The 9061-nt window shown below is 44.6% G+C and overlaps 1 protein-coding gene across 1 annotated transcript in view; it reads right to left on the reverse strand.

Moving 5' to 3' along the window:
• LOC111153271 (neural precursor cell expressed, developmentally down-regulated 4, E3 ubiquitin protein ligase) overlaps positions 1–4407 on the reverse strand; it is a 126938-nt gene extending 122531 nt beyond the window's left edge. The window contains exon 1 of the mRNA XM_022512190.1: positions 4369–4407. The gene's annotated coding sequence lies outside the window, so the exon portion shown is untranslated. The remainder of the gene's footprint in view (positions 1–4368) is intronic.
• Between the last annotated feature and the right edge of the window lie 4654 nt (positions 4408–9061).

A 9061-nucleotide genomic window follows, 5' to 3' on the forward strand; every position in this document is an offset into this window, starting at 1 on the left:
GGAAGCAGGCTCCCTGCTGAGCAGAGAGCCCGATGCGGGACTCGATCCCAGGACCCTGAGATCATGACCTGAGCCGAAGGCAGCGGCTTAACCCACTGAGCCACCCAGGCGCCCCCACACTCTCTCTTAAATAAATAAAATCTTTTAAAAAGTTTGCTTGTTAAAAAAAAAAAAGTGTTCTTGTTTTAGGAAAATACACACCAAAGTATTAAGAGGTAACAGGGCACTGGATCTGCAGCTTGCCCTCAAATGGTTTAGAAAAAGAGGGGCATTAGAGGGGCACCTAGGTGGGGCATTAGAGGGGTATCTAGGTGGCTCAGTAGGTTAAGCACCAGACTCTTGATTTCAGCTCAGGTCTGGATGAGATCAAGCCCTGTGTTGGGCTCAGCACTCAGCACAGAGTGCCCCTGAGATTCTCTCTCTCCCTCTGCCTCTGCCCCTCTCTCTGCTCGTGTGCACGTGCTCTCTCTCACTCTCTCTGAAACCAATAAATAAATCTTCAAAAAAGAGAAAAGAAAAAGACTAATGAAAATGGCAAAAGTGTTATGGAGCATTTGTGGAATGTCAACAGCAGGAGAACCAGCACGAGGAGGATCTGGACTTCTTTGCGCTGTACTTTGAACTCCTCTGCTGGTTTAAAATAACTAAAATGTAAACTGCTACAAAATAAAATTTCTTTATCCACTTCTTTGGTCCCATGGAAACCCATGAAAAATAGGATGATGCTGGGATTAAGGAGCTGCAAAAAAGGAGCAATGGCCAAATGAACACAAGAGAGTGTGGGAGAGGTGCTAACGCAGCCGGCTTCCACGGCGCTTCTCCTCCTTTGTGTGCCGTGAATAGAGGTTTGGGAACTCGATGTGATGCCAGGGCAGGCCAGGTCTGCTTTTGCAGAGCATCGGGGTTCTAGAAGCATCAGCAGATGCCATTCTTAGTTACCCTGCTGCTTATGCACTGTTGTCGCTGTACCCACCAAAGTCACCCCTTCCTCTACATGTGCAAATTGTTCTTCCAAACTGGCAGCAGACACTCTCAGTGCTTTCCCTTTCCTTCCCTCAGGTTTCAGGTGCAGGAAATGGACATCACTCTAGATGTTTTAAGAAGAAAGAAGTCAATCCAGGGAACTGGCTGCTTACAAAGTCATTGGGAAGAGCTGGAGGGGCAGGCTGCAAGGCTGGGCCTCCAGAGGCCCTGGAAACAGCTTGAACTGGCCCACCCAGGAAACTGTCACTTCTGCCCCTCCCACCCTCTGTCAGGAAAGCAGGGAATCAGGAGCCACCCCCAGATCTGCTGGCTTTACAAATGTACCCAACAAGTCATCAGGAAGCTGCCACCACCACGGATTCCGAAACTTCCTACCAATCTTCACAAAACAGGTTACCAGATATTGAAACACTTTTGCTGGAAAAGTCAACGTCTACATGACTGTGCTTGTCAGAAGAACAAGCCAAAGAAACAAGAACTTAGGCTCCACTTGATTTCTACTTTCCAAATCTCAAGGAAGTGAGCCGTACAGGGAAACCTATTTCAAAACCCATTTCCAGAATGCTAAGTGCCAGAAAGTATGAGAAACATGCTGTTTAGCTTTCCAACCTCTGTCTAATAGGGAAGTCTACTGAAAAGAGGCTGGAAGGGATGCCAAATTCCATTGTCCAGAGCTTCCACATGCCTCCTCACCAAAGGTTGGTGGGAATTAGTCTCTATTGTTAATCCCAAGAGACTGTCAGAGCAAATCTGGTATAATTTATATTCACTACTTCCTTAGTTTGTTATGCTTTAATGACAAAATTTTGCACATGAAGCCAGAACCATCTCTCACAAAAAGACATTTATATGTGGAATAAGAACTAAAACTCACTGAAAAGTGATAGAGAGGAATTATGACCTAAACTTTGGCCTACTTCAACAAGCCACTAATATGCTCATACAGTGTGACTCAGTGGATAAAAATACTGGTTAAATCACAATGCTCTAAGTATCTTGTATCCTATGTCTGTTCATTTTTCTTCTCGTTTCAGTTTCAAATTTAAAATAAGAATCATCACTTTCTGCTGTAACAGAAAAGCTACCTTATTTTTAATCAACAGCAGAGGGCTGCCTATCCCCAAGTAGTCTGTGAGTTCTAGAAAATAACTGTCTTTCTTCTTAAAAAAAAAAAAAAAAACAACTGAGAGGGGAGGCTCTTCTGAGCCCTCTTTTACTTTGTGATGGACCAGAAAATAAATGTCAAGTAAGAGTGATGAGATGACAGTCTCTACCAGAAAACAAGTGATTTTTATCTTTCCCACCATGCTGTGAGCTCTTCAAAAAACAGGCAGGGACTGTTTTTTCTCTCTCTATCCCTGGTGGACAGCACACTGCATGACACAGAACAGACAGTTAATAATGTCTGTTGAAAGAATAACGGAGGGGAAGAAGTGGAAGACAACACTCCATCATCATGTCTCTTATCTTCCGTCCGATCCAACTCTCTTCCTTAATGTGGACAAAGTAGACAGAGAGGGCTGCAAGGAACTCTGAGTCATGGGACTGACAACTGGACCCCCAACATGCAAACAGAGCGGGCCCCAGGCCATGAAACTTCCTAGAAGTAAAAATCCCTCAGGATGCAAGTTCAGGAACAGCTCATTTCAACGGGTGGAGTTTCTGGCCTTTAGCTCCAGTTGCTTACTGACCAAGCCACTAACTGCCATAATTCATATTATTTCATCTGGGCAGAAGCATGATGTGAGAAGCAGATAACGGAAAACACAGAACCTGAACCAAGAGAGGAGAGTGAACAATGCCTTCGGCAATATTCTATGATCAGCTGGCTCTGCTGGAAGGGAATGCAATGAGAAATCTGGAAATCAGGATCTGCCACTGAGTAATAACAACCAAAAGGAAAGAAAGTCCAAGGCCAGCCTGATTGGGTTGAATGTCAGTTTGAGGTTATCTGCACTGAACAGCTTATGGTAGCAAAGCAGGGAGGCCTGATGGATAAGAAAGCTACCACAGGTTCAACACCCCATTATTTTCCTCTGATCTCTTCTGCTGAACAATAATGGACTTTAGCAGGAATATCATCTCTGGCCATAACACACTGACTGTTGTTTCTGGGGGTCTACCAAGCTGCCACCATTTTTCCACCACCACTTTGCTTCTCTTCTGGTAGCAATAATTAAGAAATTAAATTCTCATCTATCACACAATTAGTCTCAAAACACTCTTGAGATAACTTGCCTGCATAAACAAGTTGCCCACTATTTATATACAAAGAACTCTCGAGATAAATGTAAAAGACATCTGAAGATACCAAGTTACTAAGAGATCAGAAGATAAATTAAATTTACGGTGATGCATTATAGTTAAGGTCTAATCTTGATAATAAGTACATGTGACAGCTTAGCCAGTCAACAAAAATGCTTAAATTTTATTTTTCCCCCCAAACTGAACTAGTCACTGTTAGACTAGATACCTTTTCATCTCCCACCCATTCCCATTTTTGAGACAATCATCAGGAGTTTAGAGAAGCCACATCTCATATTAAAACGGAATAATTCTTTCCAAATGGCCTCATTTTTACTAACCGTCAGGCATAACCAGCCTAAGTTATTTCGCTGCGAAGGGACAGCTTTGCCTTCTCAAATCATGGAACTTAATTTTTAAAGCGAACAGCTGTGGGAAGTTCTTCAAAGTATTTGTACCTTTTCAGCTTTATTTTTTAAATATCACTGAAGACCAGTGAAACGTACCATGAACTTGCCACACTGGACACTTGTTGCTAAACACGAAGAGGAAAATCTGTCTGCCTGCTTTCCCATCGCATTCTGCAGTTAGGGGAGTTAAAAACAATTTCAGACGAAAAAAGAAAATCTAAACTGCTAATGACAATTGGAAAGTCCGTGAAATGAAGTCCAGCGGGCCTGTGGCAGCGCAGGCTCATCCACAGCCGGGACGAGATGCTGAACTCCGGGGAAATCCACCCCCCGCCCGCCCCAGCACGCACCCTCGGCAGGGGGTGGCAGGAAGAGGCCGGCGGGGCGCCGCGCGTCTCCCCGCGCACCCACGACTCTCGCAGCCTAGCGCCCCTCCTCGGCACTTCCTGAAGGAAATTGACAAGGAAGGCGGCGGCTCGGGGAGGACAGGGGTGTGGAGTCCTCAGCCCGGCGAAGAAACTGCCGCTCGCTAAAGCGAGCCCCCACCCCACACACCCACACACCCGCGCGCCGCGCCGCCCCAGGTCCCCACCGCGCCTTGCGCGCTCCCGGAGCTCGCGCGGCGGGAACAGGGGCTGACAGCCGACTCTCGGGCCGCCTCCTCCTCCTCCGGTCCGGCTGATGAGCAGCGAGAAGGGAAGCCCACCCCGCAGCCCCTCGGCCCCCGCACCTCGTCCTCCGGGAGCCCGAACACCTCCACCGCGCAAGTTGCCATTTCCGAACGGTTCCAGCAAACCGGACGCGCTCGCCCGGGCCCAGGAGTGGGAACAGTAGTGAGGAGGAGGAGGAGGCGGTGGAGGAGGAGAAGAGGGAGGAGGCGGGAGGGAGGAGGTGGAGGAAGAGGAGGCGGCGCTCCCCCAGCGGCCGCAGCGCCTCCCCCGGCCGGTGCGCGCTAGCGGTACTAGGAAGCGCGGCGGGAAAGGGCCGACGGCGCGCGTGCTGGGGCGCAGGGCTGGGGGCGCGCGCTGCGGGGAGAGCGTGCGTGGGGGGCTCGTGTAGGAGGCAGGCTTGTGGCCGGGCTGTGCGCGTGGGGAATGCGCGTGGCGGGGGCGCGCCGTCCGCTTCCTTGCGGAGAAGCTGACGAACGTGCCTGCCTGCGAGAGTCGGGCAGCCCCGGGCGTCGAGTGGAGCAAGTCGTGTAGGCCGGGGAACGTCAGTCCTTCCCCTGGGAAACAACGCTGCGGTTTTCCCCAGCAACAAGTCTCACTCAGATCCGCTCCGGAGCTCGGCCTCTTACTAGCCGCCTGGGATCGGAGCGCTTAATCCCAGCTTCACCACAACCTAAAGATCAGAGCCCTTTCTTGTGGGTTAGGGCTGCTGATTCCAGTAGAAGCCGGACCTTGGGACCTCGTGGGGGAAAGCCCAGCCTGAGCGAGGCCACAAATGGGGAGGCCTGAAGGGATCTCATCATTCTTGGATTCAGGATCTGAAATGCTCTCCTTGTGATTTCTAAACACTGTGCCAATTCACAAGCGATTTCCTGTCGAATGGTGTATCTTCAAAGCCTACCCATAACGTCCAGCCTCGAGGCTTAACCCCCTAAACCTGCTTAGCTAAGCATTGACCTGCAGCGCCAAAAAAGGTAGCGAAGAAAAGGGGAAAAAATGCAACGAACTAGGACCTCCGGTGCTATGGAATAATTGTGCTTATTTTATAGTCATGTCTGACAGATTTTATAGTTCCCTAATCACAAGAAGGCTCTGGTGCTGGGTAACTGATCTAACAAGGGTAACATTATGAAAGATACTTTAATGTTGGTTATTTCTAAGGCGTACAAAAAAAAAAGTCTTGTTTGAAAGTTCTCCTTTAATCCTTTCTCACTCTTAATATCTGTTAGCCGCCTCTCCGTTAACACTAGATTTTTGAGATCTTCAAAGTTCATTTTTTTCTTCCTTCCACTCTAAACCCCCTGTAGACCTCATCCATTGCCATTGGCATGGTTTCAGACACAATCCTCGGAGACGACTCAGACTAAGAGCTCAATAGTGCAAAATATGTTACTATTTAATTTTCTGAAACTGAACTTAGTTCCTACATTGAACTTCCTGTCTGCTCAAGTGGGTAGAAAACTTAGTCCTAATCAGTTCCCTGTTCTTCCTTGACCTTTGTTTTGCTGTTGATTCTACACTCTAGCAGGCAGTTGTAGTGCTACCTCATTTCAGGGATGGAGGGCATGGCACAGCCCTCATCTCTCTAAACTGGAATTAGTAGAAACATTTTTCTTCCCACTGGCCTCTAATTGTAGACATCTGTATCCATTAGAATGACACTTGGCTGTTAGTAATAGTAACCCAAACTAACAGAACTTAAGGATAGATATTATTTTTTTCCTGTTATATAAAGAGTCCAGAAGTAGGTAGACCAGAGTAAATAAAGCTACTTTGCTCCACAAAAGCATCAGAAATTCAGGCACTGTAAAGCAGGGTGCTTTGCCATTTATAGGTGTGGTCCTTATGCTCTTAGTCCAGAGAGTGCCTCAGGTTCCAGCTATTACATTCCTGCTCCAGGCAACAAGACAGATGAAGGAATCAAGAAGGGAGTTCAGGTCTCCTGCTTGTCTTTTAAGAAAGGCTTACACAGTCTTCTACTTAAAGTCATAGAACTGTCACATAGCTGTATCTAAATATGGGGTAGGCTGGCAAATAGACTTTTCTGGGGAGCTTTGTTGGCTTTCTGTTACTAGGGAGGAAAGGGACGGATTGGGGGAGGGATGACTAGCAGTGTCTGTCCTAGCACCTTTGCCCTCTGGCATTCAGGGAGAAATCAGCAATTCCAATCTGTTTCTGGTCTTCAGGCCACGTAATTTTAGACTCAAAGCTGAAAGATCAGGGCCTCTGATCTCTGACCTCTCTCATCTGCTGCTGGCCCTCTGCATCGTTCTGGGCTGTTGAGACCTGGTGCTTTGGGTACTCAAGCTTTGCATCCTTTCTAACATTATTGCTGCTATTCTTCTCTGGTAAGCAGTGGAGTGATGGGCACGTCTTTAAAGCCTAAGACTTTACCCAGGATACAGGTCATCTCTGCTCTTGGATTCTACAAATCTAGGGATTTGTCATTCTCCAATCTTGAGAGAAATACCCAAGTTCTAGAAAGTTGTTCTTGGAGACAGTCACAGTGTCCAGTGTTATCTAATAAAACTTTCTGAAGGAGATCTTCTAATCTGCATTACCAATATGGTAGCCATTAGCTTGTTTGGTTTTTGAGCACTTAAAATGTGGTTAATACAAATAAGGAATAATTTAGTAGTCAACTTAAATTTAAATATTTACTTGAGGTTAGTGACTGCCATATTACACAGCACAGGAAATGTGTCCAAAATGTGTCCAAACATGTCCCAAATTATAGACTTTTTTTTAAATTAAATTTTGAGTACATACAAAAGATTTAAAAACTGTATAAGGTATGAAGAATAAAATGAGCACTAATGTACTCATCACCCACTCTAAGAATAGGAATATTACCAACAACTTTTTTGCATCTTTTGTGCCCTTTCCTGCTCCCACCAAGAGGTAACTACTATATTGAATTCTATGTTAACTGTTTTCTTGTGTATTTTAAATTGTTTCACCAGATGGATGTGTATTCCTAAATAATACATTGTTCATTTTTGTGTCTTTGATCTTTCTGTAAATGAAACCATAAAGTGACTTGCATTTTCCTACCATTCTATTTGTGAGATTAATTCATGCTGAATAGTTGTAGTAAATTTATTTTCACAGCTGTGTTAGATGACATTGAATGGCTCTACCACAATTAATCATTCTTCTGTTGTTGGACTTTGGGAGAACAGGGTTTCTTGGTTTTGTTTTTAATTTGTAAACTCCTCTTATTATATGATTTGGCCGTTTCAAATGTTTGTAGCATGTTGTTTAGATAAATGACAGTTGTGTCTCTGAAATTTAATGATGGTTCAAAATTTTTATATCAGTTGGGGGACAAGAGCTCAGTTGGTACTGTGACTCTTGGAGTCATGAGTTCAAGCCCCACATGGGACATAGAGATTACTTTTAAAAAATCTGTATCAGCTGAGATAAATGAAGCATCAGATTACTAAGCTTCTCCCAAAGGTTTATTATACTCAAGGACAAAATGATCAATTTGTGTTTATGGTGTTCAAAGACTGACCCCATTAGACTTTGTTTTTTAATGAAGTAAATTCTAAACGTTTTCTCTCACTGAAACCCAGATACAGCACAGTGCTTGTTTTAACTTTCTCTTTCATGCCATTTTAAGAAGTTTGAACTTTATGCTTCAGCAATGAGAGGCAGCACTCCCTTTTTTCTGACAATTTTTTCTATTGTTTCATTTTGTTTTGCTGTTACACATAATGCTGCTACAGAGTCTTGTTTATAGTCTTTTTATGAAACATCTAGTTATGCAAGAACATAATGAAGTAATGATGGGGACACGTCAGCCAGCTAAAGGAGGGTGCTACTGCCAAAAATGGACTAATTTGAGCACCAAAATAAATTATGATAGCAACAGATTATAATCCAATGACTAAATCTGATACTGTAAATCCATTATGATGTAAATTATACAAAATGAGTAAATTCAGAGTTTGACAAGTGACATTTTTACAGAGTTTGATGTATCTTTCCACAGAATGCTTGTTATTTACATAGGAGGAAAGGCTGAACACCACCACTATAATCAAGTATTCAAAGTAACTGTCAGGGAGTCTGGGTGGCTCAGTGGGTTAAGCCTCTGCCCTCAGCTCAGGTCATGATCTCAGGGTCCTGGGATCAAGTCCCACGTCAGGCTCTCTGCTCAGTGGGGAGCCTGCTTCCCCCTCTCTCTCTCTCTGCCTGCCTCTCTGCCTACTTGTGATCTCTCTCTGTCAAATAAATAAATAAAAATCTTTTAAAAAAATAAAGTCATTGTTAGTAATGGAGCAAATCAAAATCGTGAATCTGCTAGGATGAGTTGACCTCAGTGCTCTACCTGCCAAACTAGAATCTCATCATGATAAAGCACCAGACAAATCCAAATTAAGGGACGTACTACAAAATAACAGACCTATAATTTTCAAAAGTGCAAAGACATAGATGTCAAAGAAGTCTGAGGAACTATTGCAGACAGAGATTAAAGAGACTATATTAGGGTTCTCTAGAGAAACAGAACCAATAGGGTGTGTGTGTGTGTGTATACATGTCTATATATATAGTATATATATATGAGATATATATTTATATATATCTCATAAGTGCACACACACACACACACACACACACGAAAGAAATTCACCATAAGACATTGGCTCATGCAGTTATGAAGGTGTGCAAGACCAAAACGTGCAGTGTGGCCCAGCAGCAGAAGAGGTGATGATGCGGATAAAGTCCAAAGGCCGTGTGCTGGAGAAT

The sequence above is a fragment of the Enhydra lutris genome, unplaced genomic scaffold (genome assembly GCF_002288905.1).
Source record: "Enhydra lutris kenyoni isolate GAN:26980312 unplaced genomic scaffold, ASM228890v2 scaffoldscaffold31, whole genome shotgun sequence".
NCBI classification, from domain to species: Eukaryota; Metazoa; Chordata; class Mammalia; order Carnivora; family Mustelidae; genus Enhydra; species Enhydra lutris.